This window comes from Protopterus annectens, chromosome 17.part0 (assembly GCF_019279795.1).
Source record: "Protopterus annectens isolate FY-2018-M chromosome 17.part0, PAN1.0, whole genome shotgun sequence".
NCBI lineage: Eukaryota > Metazoa > Chordata > Ceratodontiformes > Protopteridae > Protopterus > Protopterus annectens.
In genome coordinates this window covers 742,298,074-742,316,878 of record NC_056751.1, presented here as the reverse complement: position 1 = coordinate 742,316,878, position 18,805 = coordinate 742,298,074, and positions in this window count along the sequence as shown.

Genomic DNA, 18,805 nt, shown 5'->3' with positions numbered 1-18,805 from the left:
TATAATTTCCCAGATCTGTGGATGCTCCACCTTTGTGCAAAGGAATGGCAGTGGCTGTCCTCCATTCAGCTGGGATGTAGCCGGTACTCAGGCTTTGGCTGAATAGGGTGTCTAATGGTGCTGCAAATTCCTGCCTCGGTTCATGTAGGATGCAGCCTAAGATGTTATCGGGTCCCATAGAGGCTGTATTTTTTGCCTTTGAGAGGACAGTGATGACTTGTTCCCTAGAGATAAGAGGAGGAGGCAGTTGCTGTGGATGTCTTGATTTACTGATGGGGACAGATGGGTGAAGTTTTTGCTGAATCTGTCTGCCAGCAGGTTGGCTATATCTACAGCGTTTATGTATGTGGTGTCCTTGACCATCAGTTCTGAGCAGATCTGATTGCTTCCTTTAAGATTGCGAGCATATGTGAAGAAAACCTTATGATTGTCTTTAGTAGATGTGGCCAGTTTTGACTTGAAGTTTGCTTTGGAGGATTTCACTGGTGCTCTTATTTGCTTATTCAGGCTAAGGAGAGATTGCTTTCAATTAGTCACCTCCTTGGTCCTGGACAGCAATTTATTCCTTTTATTATAGAGTTTATTTACTGGGGATGGCCCCCAGACAGGTTTACTCTTCCTTGAGGAGGAGGATTTTGTCCTGTCTGGTATTTCTGATTTCATGCAGCTATATAAATGCTTGTATAGTACTTTGGTGTAGGTTTGGACATTTGCGCCAGTTCCTGTGGAGGGAAGGGGGCTGTGAAGCTGTTTATACCTTCCCTCAGGAGGTTGTAATCAGCTTTGGAGAAGTTTTTATGTTTGACCCCAACAAAGGGGGGGGGTCAAGGGCGATGGTGACTTTGAAAGTGACCACTTTGTGGTCAGATCTTACCAGGGAGGATAACACTGTAGAGATGCTGCAGTGGTTACTCATGTTAGCTAATACTAAGTCCAAGATATTATCACCTCTTGTGGGGGTGTCGACCAGCTGGTCCAAGAGATCTGCATAGGCAAAACCAGAGAATCTCTGGGCATTTGTGTTTTTGCATGAGTAGTTCTTCCAGTCTATGGCTGGATAATTTAAGTCACCCGGGATCAGGGTAAAGGGTTGAATCTTGGCAGATTTGAAGAGGTACAGATAGATGGAGTGGGCATCTTGAGTCAAGGCTGGGAGCCTGTAGCTAGCTATAATTTGAATGGGGTCTTGTCAATGCTTAACTGCACCTGGAGTATCTCTTGTGTGTCATATTGTTTGACCAGCCTGGAGGTGTATATGTCTTTAATATATATTGAAACTCCACCTCATTTTGCTTTGCTGCTCATGGTTTGGGGTTTGAATGTTTGATAGGATGAGTAACCTGGTATGGCTGGGGGTGCTCTCCACAGCTTTGAACCAGCTTTCTGTGACTGCACAAATGTCAGTATCTTCCAGGATTAAGAATGCTTGCAATGAGTGCAGTTTCATGTTTAGACTCCTAGCGTTTAGCAGCACGACCTTTAATGTGTGTTTTGATTACATTTTCATGTTGGTAGTTTTGAGCTCATGGCATTGCCTAAAAAAAGCACTATGGGGAGGCAAGAGCCTTTTCCAGAAGCCTGAAGCCCAAGGGAGACAGATGCAGGCTATCTCTGGCAAAGCATCATGGTCTGTTGATCATTTTTCCCAGGCTGTCAGGTACTGGATCCCCTTGGAATGACACTAGAAACTAAACAAATTGTTAAAGTCAATAATTTTCTGTTTGCATTGTGGAATCATTCTGGGTGATGGTAGGATGCTGCTTAAGGCTAGGAACATACCCACCTGGGACATATATTCAGTGAGCTCGATCATGTTTCTTTTCATATAGTCCAGGGAGGTACATCTCAAGTTATTCATGCCAACATGGACTATGACAGAGTCATAACAGTACTTGTTGTTGAGAGACTTGAGTGCATGTGTATATGGCAGATTCAGGCACCTGACAAACAACTAATTGTGACCTTCTCCTTATCCTGCCTGGTGAGTGGCACATCTATGTGTCTCACAATGGAGTCTCCTATGACTAATATGTTGGGTTTATGGTTAGGCCTTAGTGGGTGTTCGACACAGGTGTGTGGACTATGTGTGGTGTGTGATTTGGTGGGCTGTGGATTCTGCGTATGTTTTTACCTCAAATGTCTCTTTTGTTTGGGTATGTTTTTGTTGAGGACCTCCACATTTGCTGGTGTGTGTTGTGTAGGTGTGGGTGGTGTTTGAGAAGTGGAGTTTGTGTTGACAACCTTGTCAGTGACAAATATACTGTGAGGGAGAGAGCATAGACTCTAGGTTCTTAATGTAATTGCATCTCTCACAAATTGTGTTCCTAAGTGGTAGTAGCAGATGGTTGCCCATGTACATGATGCATTTGCTACACTGTCTCAGGATGCCCATATCAACCAGACTGGCAGGAGAAACCTTAGGAAATTGTCCATCCATATTTGTCAGAATCTGAGGGAGAGAGGCCAGAGAGAGCTTAGGTGGTAAAGGGTGGAATGTGTATGAAGAGTACTACTAGGTGATCAAACAAGTGCTACTAAGGGAAAATTTGTAGCTGGAATACCTTGCAATGGGTTAAAAATAATGCAGCTGTGGTGCGCAACATGCAAATAAGACAAAACCAGCTCAAACATGGGGTTTAAATGCCACAGAAAAATAGAAGATGCTAGTAACACAGAAATATAGCCAATCCTGCTAGCACCTGTTTTCTTTACCAGTCAGCATGTGCCAGACAAGGTCCAGGCAGCCCTGCAACTCTCACTAGCAGAGAAGATAGGCTCCTACCAACACAAGATGGCTACCAAACACACAGAAGACAAACACAAGATGGCTGTAAAAAACATAGAAGACAAAAACAAACAGCTCCGTACGCAGCAAACTTGTATCCAGACTATGTTACTCAATTTAAGCATTAAGAACAAAGTAAAATCTGCAGAATAGCACAGATTAACCACTTACAGACAAAAACATAACTCACAGTATGAAAAAATACAGTTAAACAGTAATATCTTGACTGTTTTATGCTTCTCAAGTGGGTAATAGTGAAATTCTGCCTTTTATGTGTCATCTGGAAACAGGACTTTTAGTTATGTGATACAGTACAAGGACAAAATGATTGACTTCAACAATTGGCTAAGCTACTGGTGTCATTCTAAGGGATCCAGTATCTGTCTGTCTGAGATGATATGATCGACAGACCATGATGCTTTGCCAGAGATGGCCTGCACCTATCACCCTTGGGATTCCGGATACTGGCTAAGGCTCTTGCCACCCCTATAGTGCCTTTTTTAGGCAAGGTTCAACTGACAAACTCACCACCGTAACAGGTACAAGCAAGCAAAGTCTGAGGGTAATGCTACTCAATGCTAGAAGTCTAAATCTCAAAATGCACTCACTCACTCATGGCACTCCTTAAAATGGAGAACATCGACATCTGTGCAAGGACAGAGACCTGGTTCAAGGCTCCAGAGAGCACCCCTGCATTACCAGGCTATAACTCATACCACACCTGTAGGCCACCTAACCTAGACCAAAACACTAAAGGCAGAGGCATGTCCATATTCATTAAGGATATCCACACCTCCAGGCTAGTTGCTCAACATAATGCATCCGAGATTATCCAATTGCAACTAACTCTAGGCAAGACTGCAGTCCAAATTGTAGCTTGCTACAGAAACCCCACGATGCCCCAGAATTCCCACTCCTTATTTCTTGATACACTGAAAAATATTAGGGTACAGCCTAACACCCTAATAATGGGTGATTTCAACTACTCCACCATTAACTGGGAAAACTACTCGTAGCAATTCTTTTGCTCAACGTTTTCTGGAATTCATAAATTCCAGCGCACTGCATTAACTTATCCACACCCCCACCAGGGGCAGCAATATCCTAGACCTGGTCATTACCAACATGGGGCAACCGGTGTTCTACAACCGAGGTCAACTCCTCCTTGGTCAGATCTGGCCACAAGCTAATCACCCTAGACATCCACATCCCACCCTCCACTCCCTATTAGGGAAACCACCGTAAAAAATTTCTCCAAAGCCAACTTCACGCTTCTTAAGACAAAAGTGGCAAACTTCACAACACCCATGCAGACGGACAATAGAGGTACGACTGCTGAATCCTACACAAATGCACTTAATAAGCACTTGCACAAGTGCATGGATCATGCAATCCCTAACAGAACCAAGATGCTATCCTCCAAAAAAAGGAAGCCAATCTGGTGGTCCCCTGCCATAAACAAACTCTACAACAGAAGAAAGAAACTTTGGCAAAAAAAGAGTAAAATCCCATGATTGGAGGAACTCCCTGGTCAGTCTCAGTAAAAAGCTGAGATCCCTCATAAAATCCTCCAAAGTTAGTTACGAAAACAAAATCACCACTGATTCTAAAGACAAACACAAAGCATTCTATAGCTATGTCAAGAATCTCAATGGCAACACTCAGATCTGCTCTGAGTTACAGCACAATGACACTAAATATACAGAACCAAGTGATATTGCCAACATCCTGGCAGATAGGTTCAGTGCTAACTTTACCCCCCTCTCATGCCCTAAAGGGTCCATCTCTATACCGGAAGAATGCAAAGTTCCTGTAATCACGGCTGTACAGGTAAAAACCATACTCTCCAAAGCCAAGAACACAGCATCCATGGGATCTGACAACATTCCACGTTGTATTCTACATGAACTACAGAACGAACTGGCACCCCACCTAAGTACCATGTTCAATCATAGCCTCACCTCAGGCTTTGTGCCCACTGAATGGTGCATAGTGATGGTTATCCCAATCCACAAAGAGGGAGCCAGCACGGACCCTGGGAACTACTGCCCCATTAGCCTGACAAATCTGGTCTGCAAGGCTATGGAACGTATCATCGTGGAACATATAAACAATGACATTGGTAATCTCCAACTCTGGACCCCACCCAGTTTGGGTTTGTGAAAGGCAGATCATGTCTCCTAAACCTGATAGACTTCTTTGAAGTGGTCACCAAAGCCGTAAATGAGGGTAAAGTGGTTCACACAGCCTATCTAGATCTCACCAAAGCTTTCAACATCATCCCCCACTCTGGAATTATAAATAAACTCTCTAAACTAGGTATAAATCCCTATGTCACAAGATGGGTTGCCAACTGGTTCACTGACAGAACCCACACTGTGAAAGTAGCAGACTCCAAATCCGACTTCAGACCAGTGACAAGTGGAGTATCACAGGGTTCAGTCCTGGGTCCTCTCCTGTTTGGTATCTACTTCTCAGAAGTACAGGCTAACACAGAACATCTTTGGCTAATGATGTTCGCAGATGACTGCAAACTAGGAGCCATAATCAAAACTCCTAATGATGTGGACATCCTACAAAAGAGCCGCACTGAGACAGATGCCTGGTGTCAAAGCCATGGCTTCAAGCTCAGTGCCATCAGACATCCTCCAACAGGGTCTCACTGAGGTGGATATGTGGTATCAAAATCATGGCATCAAGCTAAATGCCAAAAAGTGTATAGTCATTCCCTTTGGAAAAAACAAAGTACCCATAAACTACCACATAGGTGGTAGTCCCCTAAATATGGAAGACATAATAAGGGATCTGGGGACCCAAGTAGATAGTAATCTCTCCTTTGATAATCACATTGCCAAAGTGGTTAGAACATTCTTCTACATGGCCCACCTTATCACAAAGGGGTTTGCATCCAGATCAAAAGAGGTCATTGCGCCCCTCTACTCATCACTCATCAGACCCATCATAGAGTACAACACCCCATTTGGGATGTACCTTACAAGACACCTGCAACAGCTGTAAAGACCAGAGAAGTACCTCACCAAGAGGATCACTGGCCTCAAACAGATGCCCTATGCAGCTCGACTGAAGAAACTCCAACTGTACTAGATTGCATACCGCCTACTCAGAGGTGATCTCTGCCTGACATACAAGGCCATGTCCAACCCAGAATTGATGGACATGCTCCACCTAAAGAAAACCTTATCCCCTCAAGCCACATGCTCTAGGGATCTAAACTTCATCACAACAATAAAAAGGATGTGCTGGAGGGATAGATTCCTGTCCCAGAGGCTTCCCAGGCTTTGGAATAAGATTCCAATCTACATTAGGCAGAGCTCCTCGCTAACACTCTTCAAGATAAACCTTGACGAGTGGATGGGAAATAGAAAGTTTACCCTGGGGATCACTTCAGTGGCTCTGCTGGACAGAGGCACAGGGAGCTAATCTAAGGGGGGCGGCGAAAGCCAATACATTCTGGCTAGGCTTATAAATGCCTTCAGGCAGATAGCCTAGTACCTACCTATGAACCTATGAACCAAAAAGTGCATTGTCATCCCTTTTGGTAAAAACTCTTTACCCATGAACTACCACATAGGTGGTAGTCTACTTAACATGGAAAGTGTGATAAGAGACCTTGGGACACAGGTGGACAGTAGTCTCTCCTTTGATAATCACATCGCCACAGTAGTCAGGAAATCCTTCTACATGGCACACCTCATCACAAAAGGTTTCTCATCCAGGAAAAAAGAGGTCATTGTTGCCCTCTACTTGTCACTCATTAGACCCATTATAGAGTACAACACCCCTTTTGGTATGTACCTCACAAGACAGCTACAACAACTAGAAAGGCCGCAGAAATACCTCACAAAGAGGATTACTGGCCTCAAACAGATGCCCTACGCAGACTGTCTCAAAAAACTCCAGCTTTACTCCATCGCATATCGCCTACTCAGAGGCGATCTCTGCCTAACATACAAAGCTATGTCAAACCCAGAGCTCTTGGACATGTTCCACTTAAGGTTTAGGTCCCTAGAGTGTGTAGCTCGGAGGGATTGGGATTTCTTTGTCACCACAATAAACAGAACATGCTGGAGGGATAGAATCTTTCCCAGAGACTTCCCATACTCTGGAACAAACTACCTATCTATATCAAACAAAGCTCCTCATTAGCACTCTTTAAGAAAAATCTTGATGATTGGAACAAAGATAGGAAATTCACCCCGGGGATCACTTCTGTGGCTCTGCTCGACAGGGGCACAGGAAAATAATTCTCTTGGGTGGCAAAAGCCAGGGTACCTTTTTGGCTAGCCTTATATAGGGCCTAGGGCCAATAGCCTAGTACCTACCTATAAACCTACCTATGATCATATGTGTATTATCCTTCTGTTGTGTTTTAGGTCACCTAGGACTATGGCACACAGGTATCCCAATCACTGAAAACCCCCTTCAGTGACCCTAAGAATCAGGTTATTGTGGAAGCTTGTCATTGTGGAAGCTTTTAGGTAACATGGTGACTTTCCACTTGAGAGGGGGGGGGTGTCAAGATATGTCAGGCTGAATGCAAATTTGGCAGCAGATAGTTGCTGATGTGAATGCAGTAGATGGTCACAGCAGGACATATGATCAGGTGCGCCATAGACCCACTGACATGATTTCATCTGCACGGCAGAGAGCAGCTGCAGTGTCCCGTGATCAGATGGTCCACTGTCAGGGATCCAGACAGCTCCCAGCAAAGTGCAGAGCAGCATGTCCATGACACTGATGTTACTGTTTCAGGGACAGCAAGTATGTCCCAGGAGGAGCTTCCAGGTAGGCCTATGTATCTCAATTGTTAAATACTCTTGCATAGTAAAATATTGACAGCAGTACGTTAGTTCTGTTTAACAATAAATTTGTTATGGGGGGTTTTAAATTGCTACAGTTAACAAGACATTCTGATTAATTACACTTGGGCTTAGGTTGGACTTGCCATCCAAGTTCGTGTTAAAACTATCATTAATGGACATATAAAGGGAAAAAAGTTTTAACCCCCCCCTCCCCCAATGTTACTGTTAATTGGGATGATGTTGTCCTTTCCTTTTGCTTAACTTATTCCAGGACCATCATCCATGGGAAACATCAACTGCACACAGAAAGCCAAATATCTTTTTTGTCAGTAGTGATGAGCAGTGGTGGTGCTGCGGTAGCGTTGTCGCCTCACAGTAAAACGTTGTCCTGTTCAATTCTCAGCTAAAGCGTCTTCTGTGTGGAGACATGCGTGAATGGGTGTACCTTCATTGAAGGTTGTGCATCAGAGTTGGCAACTCGGCACGTAAAAAATCTACTGTCAATCATTAGCGGACCGGAGTTCCGCTGTTGCGACCCCTAACCAGGAAAAGCCGAAAGACACAACAGTGATGAGCAGTTCAAAGAAATATATATTTTATCCATATGTGTGATGTGGGTGTCAGGACTGTTGTGCGTATTGCTGTATTGTCTGTAGTAGTGGCACCACTGTTAATTTATTAGCATGCATTTGACTATAGTAGTGTAGCTATTAATTTCTTTCCTGCATTTGTTGCTTATTATCACAGGCGATCCTGACAGTGGAAGTGTAGGACTCTTACCACCACCTGAAGTCAGAGTATCGGCAAACTCTGATGATGATGATGGTCAAACAGAGGCACAGTTGGGGGATCCAGAGGTTGAATCTGACACTGAGATTGACATTTAACCATCCCCAGTAATTCCATCGGACACAGCCCATAGGCCTACGCCAACCAATTCCAGTGAGACATCAGATATTGGAAAGGTGGAGGGTGAGACACTCGATCAGGGAAGTGTGGTTACTGTGGCTTCAGTGCCTGTTGACTCTGGCCATAGCCAAAGTGTGGGTAAAGTGCCACACAGCAGGGTTGTTAGGGGTGCTTGGAGGAGGCTTGCTGTCCATACTCCATCTGATCCAGACATGTCTTCCATGCCCTCAGCATATGTTTAGCACTGTCATGGAGGCACAGGCATGTTCCTATATGTCCTCCAGAGAAATGCTTAGGATTGTAGATGTGGCACAGGCTGACATATGTGACTGCCTCTACCATGTTGCCGATTCAATGGATTGGATGAATGACAGGCTGGAACAGGCAGCGTCTGTGATGGAGCTTCTGTTAGGAGGGGGACAGCATCCATGTAGGCATAGGTCAGCCACATCATCTGCTGTTAGATGACATGGCAGAGCCCAATCACAGTCCCATATTGGCACTACTTCCACTGATCCGTCAGTGATTGAAGCGTCCAAACCCAGACATGGCAGGCCATGGGGTCATGGTCCTGGGTGTCCTAGTGAGGGGAGCTCATCCAGCAGACATTAGTCATGCTCAGGTAGCAGCAATGCATCTGACCGTGGACATGAATGTGCCAGTGCAATTCCTGGCAGAACCAGTTCTGCTGGCTGGGTACAACAGTGATGAACTGCCACCTCTACCATGCATGGTTCATACCTATCAGACATGCCAAGATGTAGAGCCAGCGCAGTGCTTGGCTGTGTTCATGCAGACACCCACACACCAATTTCACCTGGAGAACCCATGCAGGCACACACACACACACACACACACACACACACACACACACACACACACACACACACACACACACACACACACACACACACAAAACAGTTACATGGTTCAGCCGTAAAGCTTAAACCTCATTTTGTCTCACTGGCCATCTGTCACTTTATCAGAATTTCTGCTTGCTTCTCTTTCTTACTTACACACACTCACCAACCTTTTGTGTCAGCCCAGGCTTCCTGCCCCCCCCCCCCCCACAACACCCTGTGTAAGTAAGTGATGATAACTCTGCCATATCCCTGTTGTCTATCCTTTGGATTCAGGGATACATAAGCTTTGTCTAATGCTCAGGGTGCATAGCTGACCTAGTGCTTAATATATCTGTGTATGTCATGTTGTTTTACTAGTTGTACCTTTGACATATTTTGGTCTTAGAAAGTTATACAGTTGATAGAATCAAACATTTTTGCAACAGTATTGTTTATGGTCTTGTGAGGGTTGTGAAGTCTGAAACTTGATGACAAAGTTTATGGCAGCGTGTCTATTAATGAAGTAAATCGGGCACACACGAAAATTGATTGGTGGCTATATGATTCTTTTTGTCAGGATTTATTGATTCTAGTAAACTGGATTTTTTAACTGTGGAATTTCCTGTAATTCTGACAATATTTGGTATTCCTAAAATCCACAAGGACACCAACAATTAGACCCACTGTAGCTGCTAGATATTCAAAGACTGAAACTTTGGCTGCTTATGTGGATGTTTATTGCAAGACGGCATTAACTAGCAAAGCACACATTCGGAAAGATTTTTGGCACTGCCTAGAATTACTTAGGGATTCTGTTACTATTGACTTTGTCAATTTATTTATTGTTATTCCACATGACATTAGATTGTAATATTTCAATGAAAGTCTGTTAAATGTGGAAGGCATACATAATGTAAAAATACATATTTTAATTGAGATGATGAAAACAGTATTGAACAAAATTTTTTTTGTATTTTGAAGGGGAATATTTTAAGCAGAAGTCAGGAGTAGCTATGGGGGCAAAATGTGCCCCCATTTACGCTAACTTAGTATTAGCTGAATGGAAAAAGAGGTTTGTTTTTGATTACCCTTTCAAGAATGACATTATTCTATGGTTACGTTTCCTGGATATTTTAATCTTGTGGCAGGGTATAGAGGAAAGAACTGTTGAATTTGTTCTTATTTAAATAACACCATCATTTTCTTGGAATTTACATATAAAGTGGGGATCCAGGAAGTAGAGTTTTTGGACATCCTGCTTTGCAATCATTTGCAAACTAAAGAATTGTGCTCTAATAATTTTAGAAAGAAAACTTTTTCTAACATGTTTTTACACTTTGATAGCTGTCACCCAGCTCACCAGAAGAGAAGGGTTATAAAAGGACAAATGGTTCGCCTCTCTAGGTTCGTTAGTGATGATCATACATTTGAAATGGAGATGCCAGATTTAATTGGTTTGTTCCTTAACAGGGGATACCCGTCCCATTTATTGATTAAAATTAGAAATGACATATGAAAAAAATGAAGGGATTTATATACATCAATTTTATTAATGAATACAGGTGCCAAATAAAATCCAACCCCTGCAACGGCACAAAATAAAGTATTGGTTTTGCCTTTTAACCAAGAGATGACAGCACTGAAGGGGGTTATTATGAACTGCTGGGACTTAACTATAACAAGTGAGTTGAAAAAGAAACTTGGCAAACATCCTGTAGTAACCTACAGTAGAGGAAATAACTTAAAGGAAATATTCGAGAAGAACAAGAACCATGTTATAAAGCCATATAATCCGTTAATGAGTAAATGTAACGTGTAAATATTGTAGATACATGCATGAAGGTCCATATATGACTATTCAAGGGTACAGCAGGACCATACAGTGTCCTGGGCAAATTACTTGTAACACTAAAATGGTGGTATACATTGCCCTATGTGGGAGTTGTTCTGCATTTTATGTAGGGAAAACCACACAAAGGTTACTTGACAGGATGGCAGAACATTTGAGAGATATTAAGACCAAAAAGACCACTAATGCATTTTTTTTGTCACAGTGACGTATGTGAGGGTTTTAAAAAGTTTTTATTTTTTATTGTAGATAGAGTGGTGTATAATGATGATTTTAAAACATTGCTGGAATTCAGGGAGACTATGTGGCAGATGAGTATCCCCAGGTATAAATGACAGTTGCTCTATTACTAGCTTACCCAAATTAAGGTCGATGCAAGTTTGATATACTACATAGGTCATGTATTTTAAGAAGTTTTTTATTGGTTTTACATTATTTAAGCATTTTTAATCATATTTTATACATGCAGCCTGATCCTATACCTTTAAGAAGGGGATTGACACATTATTTAATTAACTATGTCATTCAATTAAACAATGCTATATAAGGGAACTAATGGAAATGTGAATTTGGCTCTGATGATGCCTAAATGTAAGTAGGCGAAAGTGCTAAGTCTTTTGATTTTATTTAACAAAATGTACTTCCGTGGATGTCTGGATATTGTGGTGATGTCTCTGCTTGAAACTGAAATGTGTCTCATTACTTCATAACTTTTCTCTTTAATGATTTTCCAGTACAAAAGTATAGTGCTAAACTGAGGACATTCAGTGACCATTAGTACTTTTGAGAGATATGGCTGTGTGAATCTTTGATTCTTGAGACATACTACTTGATAGAGGATGTATGCAGTTACATAAGTCTATGCTGTCACATGTCAATGTCTTTTCTGTACAAATCACCCACCTTTCACTTGCTTAAATTACCAAGTAACAACACGCAAATATATGCCATTCATTTATATTATTATACAATACATTCCAGGTTCAACATTTAACATGTAAATCCAGCAGTTGCAACAGTTTTGTTTCAGGGCTGATTCTGCCTGATGCTAGTAGTACACAGCCATTACATGGGTAGGTAATGGGTGTGAGCATTGCCTGGCATCACTGTTACTATATGTATGTGCACAGGATAAAGGTCTGATGTTAGCAGTGCACAGCCATTACATGGGTAGGTAAAGGTTATGAGAGTTGCATGGCATCAATGTTACTATATGTATGTACACAGGGTGAAGGTTTTAGCCCCGTAGGTGGTGAATGAGTGTGCTATGCATTGCCTCTTATCTAGGCATATTAAGCACACCAACATCTGCCTACACCCACAGCAGCTGCTGGTTCCCCCTCTGACTCCTAACCTGTGTGTAGCTGTGGTGACCTTGCCATTGGTGGAGGGATGTGTGCCCTTTCCCCTTGTTGATCCTGCTGATGCTGCTTTCACAGGATGATGTTGTGTAGCATGGCACAGTCAGTGAATATTTCAATACATGTACATGGATTGTACTGCAGGGATCCCCAGATGTATCTTGGCACCAGAACCTCAATTTCAGCAGCCCAAACACATGCTCTATGATATTTCTTCTTTGAGAGTGTTCCTCATTATGGTGTTCTTCAGTGGGTGTGTGTGCGTTTCCGATGGGCATAATCAGCCATGGTTCCAGTGCATAACCTGCATCTTTCCAGTAAATGATCATGTGGGATATTAGTAAACATCTGATACAGTTGGAAGGGTGTGCCAGATATGTGAGTCGAGTTAACTGCCAGGGCTGCCAGCATACATGTTCAGGATGATTCTCTTGGCATTACACACAACTTGCCAGTTAATAGAGTGGAAGCCCTTTCTGTTTACATAGAGCCTTCCCTGGGTGGTGCCTTAATTTCTATATGTGTACACTCTATGGCACTCAGTACTTCAGGTTATTGTGCTACAGGGTAGTACTCCTGCATATTTGTGACCCTGTCCTCAGGAGTACTTGGAAAATATATGTGGTCACTGTCCTGTTGGAGCACAGCATACAGGAAGTGATGGAGTATCCTGGATGTTGATGCTTGTAACACCCCCAGCATGTCCCCTGTTAGTCACTGAAAGGTTCCTGTAGCTAAAATTCTAAGTGCTACACATACCTTTGTCCCCATTGGTATGGGTTTCCCCTCAGTTGGCCCTGGGTCTGAGCTGAGGATGAATGAGGTTACAGAGTTCCTGTAGTGTGTCTCTGTGCACCCTGTCGCGCTCAGGAATGTCGACATCATGCAGATTGTGATAAGTTAATCGGGGTCTGAAGTTTCTTCTCCTTCTTGGCCTTGCTCTGTTAGCAGCAGCAGCAGCAGCACCAGCCGCATAGACGTCAGCCTCTTGCACACACACATGAACTAACGCAACAGCAGCCCCAACATTCGTTCTGTGTAGACTCCTTTCTGTGGCTGTATTCCAATAGGTTTTGGAATTTGCAGGGAAAAAACAGTACTGAGTCTACATGGTTGCTTTATAGCTTGTTGAATAACTCCTCCATTTTGGATTGGTTAATTAGCATACAATTCAGCTACTTATGCTGTAATTAGCAGGCCACAGTTTTTACCATCTTTGTGCAGCTCTACACACCATGTAGAGCTACTTACTGAATCCAAAACAGTGCGTTAATGGTGTAAGTGGACCATGTAGGGTTTATTGAATCTGGGCGATAATCTTTTTCTCACACACTTCCCCCTTTCTAATAAAAATATTAGATGATTCTGCTTTTACACAAATGGTTCCCATTTAAAAGAACATTTTGAAACACCTTTATGAGTTGGTCCTGCGGCGTAGCTGGGTAGAATACATAATAATTAATTCCTTCCGTCATACTTCTCTTGGGTTGATTTTTATCCTATTTTATCCCTTATTTTCAGTACAGCTGACATTCCTTATCTGCATTTTTTACTTTAATAAGCCAAAGGATTCAGAAAGAACCCAAATGCTGCAGGCAAGATCTGCAACCAAAACACAATGTTTCCATAATGTAGGAATTTGTGATTCAAAGACATATCAGCTACAACGAGGAAATACCTCATTATTGGCTATTTTGCATGTTTCTGAATCACTGTTAACTGATGCTAGTGCTAATCAACACGTTTCTGTGGAAGTTAACACTGGTTATCCATGCATCGTGGTTACACAGGCACCTCCCCTTGACTTTTCCACACAGATGTACACATTCAATAAAACACACACACACACACACACTCTCACACACACACACACACACACACACACACACACACACACACACACACACACACACACATACACACACACACACACACACATTGATATAACTTATACTTGTCCTTGAGTTGAGAAAAGGTCCCCATTATTTCAGTACTAATGTTTTCCCTGCCCTCCTAAATCACAGGTGATTACAATCAGTCAACAGTATTTTTTATAGAAACTGCATTGTGATGCTAGAGCCATTGTTTTCTTAACTTTTTAACTGACTCCACTTCATATTTAAAAAATTCTTCCTGGTGTTGTCTAGTCTTCCACCTGATTTGTCTTCATGATTCTCCCCAAATGGATACACACCTATCTCTCCCAACTATTCCTGTTTTTTTTTTCCAGAACACTCCTGCTGTTGCCATGGATACACACCCATCTCTCAGAACTGTTCCTGTTTTTACAGAACACTCCTGCTGTTGCCTCTTATACTTTCCCCATGACTTGTAGGACTGTTGCAAACATTATATTATATGATGACAGACACTACAGTTTCATATTTCTTATTATGTAAAATATATCTGCAATGTCAAATCTGCAGTTAGTGTACAGGGTTAAAGCACCTGTTTAGCAAGTTGTTTCCTGTGTCAAAGGTGCAGGATGGAGATCAGTTGACTAACTTCTACTTTATTTATTTCTTTATCTTCAAAGATGTTAAGTTAATATGTAGGAGCATCCCCAGTGTCTAGCAGCAGTGCAGCGATATAGTAATATGGTTTCATGTGTTGCAGGTACAGAACAGGCTCAAATTGTTTTAAGTGCCTTTAATGCATGATATAAAGACTATCCCTTCTATCTATTGTCCCTGACCCCTGACCCACATCTTTTATGCAGAAACACTTTTTAAGTGCTTTTGTGGCATGATATAAAGTCCACTCTGGTGTCTACTGTCACTCCCCTAATGTGGCAGGATTTATTCATTAGTCTAGGGGAGTGGGAAGGTATGATAACCACCATCAGCAATACATGCACACACATACACACACACACATACATTCATGCATACACATACACACACAAACACACACATGCACGCATACACGCACACACATACACACACACACACACACACATGCATATACACATCCATACACACAAACACACACACAAACATACACACACACACACACATGCATACACGCACACACATACACACACAAACACACACACACATGCACGCACACACATGCATATACACATCCATGCACACAAACACACACACAAACATACACACACACACACGCACACATGCACGCATACACACACACATACACACACACACACACACACACACACACACACACACACACACACACACACACACACACACACACATATCCTACCTATCCCCTAAATAACCCCCTACCGTGACCTCCTAGGCAAACACTTTCACACAAATACATACACACCTATCCTAGCTATCTCCTAAAGAACCCCCTACTGTGACCTCCATGACAGACACATTCACACACATGCACACACAAACACACACACACCCACACACATACCCTAAATAACCCCCCTACCGTGACCTCCTAGGCAGACACTTTCACACAAACACATACAAACCTATCCTACCTTTCCTCTAAAGAACCCCCTACTGTGACCTCCATGGCAGACACATTCATACACATGCACACACAAATACACACACACCCCACATACACACACCTACCCTACCTATCCCCTAAATAACCCCCTATTTTGGCCTCTAAGGCAGACACATTCACACACATGCACACACACATACAGACACACACACACACCTAACCTACCTATCCCATAAATAACAACCCTGACTGCAACCTCCAAGGCAGATACATTCACATACACACACATTCATGCACACATGCATGCATGCACACACACACAAACACAAACGTCCCTTATACCACTGATACCTCTGCAAGCATGCAGCCACACAATTACACACATGCAGACATACCCCAACATACATGCCCATTTTATTCCCTGGCACTTATCTCTAATGTGGTGGCTCTATATTCATTAACACAGACAGCCAATGTACCTTATGTAGTTGAGCAATTCTCTGAATTGCTCAGCTGTGTAAATGCCTTACCACAGGCATTTGTGGGAGAGTGTGTATGGTTAATTAGCATGGCCTGCTCCCTTGGAGTGCCTCATTAACATTTAGCACAGTTGCAAAGACAACGCACCACAATGCTGCACATCCGTGTGCTAAAGCAGCATAGCAGGGCTGTCTCTGAACCAGAAATGCTTACAGAGTAGACATGCTCAGATCTTACCATTAACATGTTATTTATCCGGGTTTTCTTCTTCTGCATTATTGTTTTTATAAATAATTAATAGCTAATACTGTGTTTCTTAACACTGTAAAGTTTGTTTTAGCATACATGCCGTCTGGTAGTTGGCTTACAGGATTAAGGAGCTGTTAATTACCAATCTCCTGTGGTCCAGTGGTGCAAGGTTTGATTCTCGCAGCCTCCATTGCCTATGTGTGACTCTAAGCATATCCCTTAACAAGACACCTGTTCTGAGTGTGAAAAAGGTGCATGGACACCAGTGCCGAACCCCATAAAATATGTATTATAATAGTATTTACTGTTTTTTAATTTTGTTTGTGCTGTGTGTGAATAACCTACGCATGCCGTCTTTGAACTGATTGTTTTCTCTCTCCAGGCATTCACTAAAAGTTAGTTTTGCCGAGGCAGAACTTTCAGGAAAGCAAATAAATATCAATAATTATATAAACCCTTTTTGTTACCTGATGAAACTGTCAACATTGAATGGTTTCACTTTATAATCTCGAAATACTGAAATATCGAATTTTAGTATTTCGAGACCATGAAGTTGAATTTTCAAAATAGCAAAACTGCATAACCGCGAATCCAGAAATGTCGAATTTGCGGTTATGGTTTTCCGGTACGTGACATGGAATGTACCATGTGCATGATGTAGGGCTTAGTGTGTGGATTTAGCTGGAATTTAAGGTAAGTGACTATTTTGTAAGGGGTTTGGGTAGGTGTTTCAGTGTATGTCAGTGTGTTTGGAAGTTGTACGTGTGGGTTAGGGTAGGCAGGTAAAAGTACGAGTGTTTAAGTGTTGAAAGTGGTGGTGTTTGTATATGTGTGTGTGTGTGTGTGTGTGTGTGTGTGTGTGTGTGTGTGTGTGTGTGTGTGTGTGTGTGTGTGTGTGTGTGTGACTGGACAGTAGAATATCTCGTTGTGAGTTTACTGTCTTTTTCTGTTTGGTACGATCTCGGAATTAGTATATCTAAGTAGCGGGAGTGTGGGGGGCACAGACCCCCACATGCGGGATGCACGGCGGCTTGCCCCCCTGCTTAATTATAGTGTAGGTTTGTTAATTTGTGCTTTTGTGCTTGTATGTGTTTTGTTTGTTTTTTGTAGTGTGTGTAGGCTGGTGTATGTGTTGTGTGGTGTATGGTGTGTTTATGTTCGCAATTTTTACTTTCGCAGTTTTGGGGTTTTGGCATTTTGCAGATTCGACTTTATAGTTTTGAAACACTGAAATTCGATATTTCAGTATTTCAAGATTATAAAGTGAATGGATTCACACTATAAATAAGCAAGGGAGCAAGGCCTCCTGCACCCCTCATGTATAGTGGGGAGCTGTATCCCCCACACCCCCACTACTTAGATATACTAACTCCCTTTATTTAATATCTAAAGAAAGATTATTCCAGCCACAGAGTAACAAATCTGCCCCCCCCCCCCCAGCAGGTCCTATATATTTATTCTGATGAATATCAAATCTTCAAGTCTGTTTGTGAAACCATTTATTTTGTGGAGGTGTAGGAAATCGAGGAGAGTTGTGTCCTTATCATTAAATCTTAGATGTAAATCACCTCTAAGAGACAGAGTAACAGAGGCTTGAAGAAACCTGAAATGCTTCCCCTTTGTCTAGAAAAACGGCAGATGGCATTTTCTTGTAATGTAATACTAACCAAAAGTAGCTTGTTAGTATTTATTCTTTTATTTTGGTTTAAGCAGGAGGAATGGTGAATTAAGTCACATAGACCCAAACAGAACCTCAAGAGGAAACCTAGAGGATGTAATGGTTCCATAGGTAGTTGTGCTGCACTAGACTGCCTTTACCTACTGTAGGTTAAAACAGAAAGTGTTTTTTGTGGAGAAGGACTTTCTTATTTGGTTAAGTCCAGTATTCAAGTACTTGTTTTTGCTCTCTTGTGGTATTGTTTTTATGCTTTACAGTTTGTTTCAGCACACTGAGACAGCATCACTTAGTAATCTATGTTACAGTCTACAAATACAATTGTTGATTTTATTACAAAAATAACATTATGATGTTTACACTTTTGGTTAATATGGCTTATCTTAAAGTCAGTGAA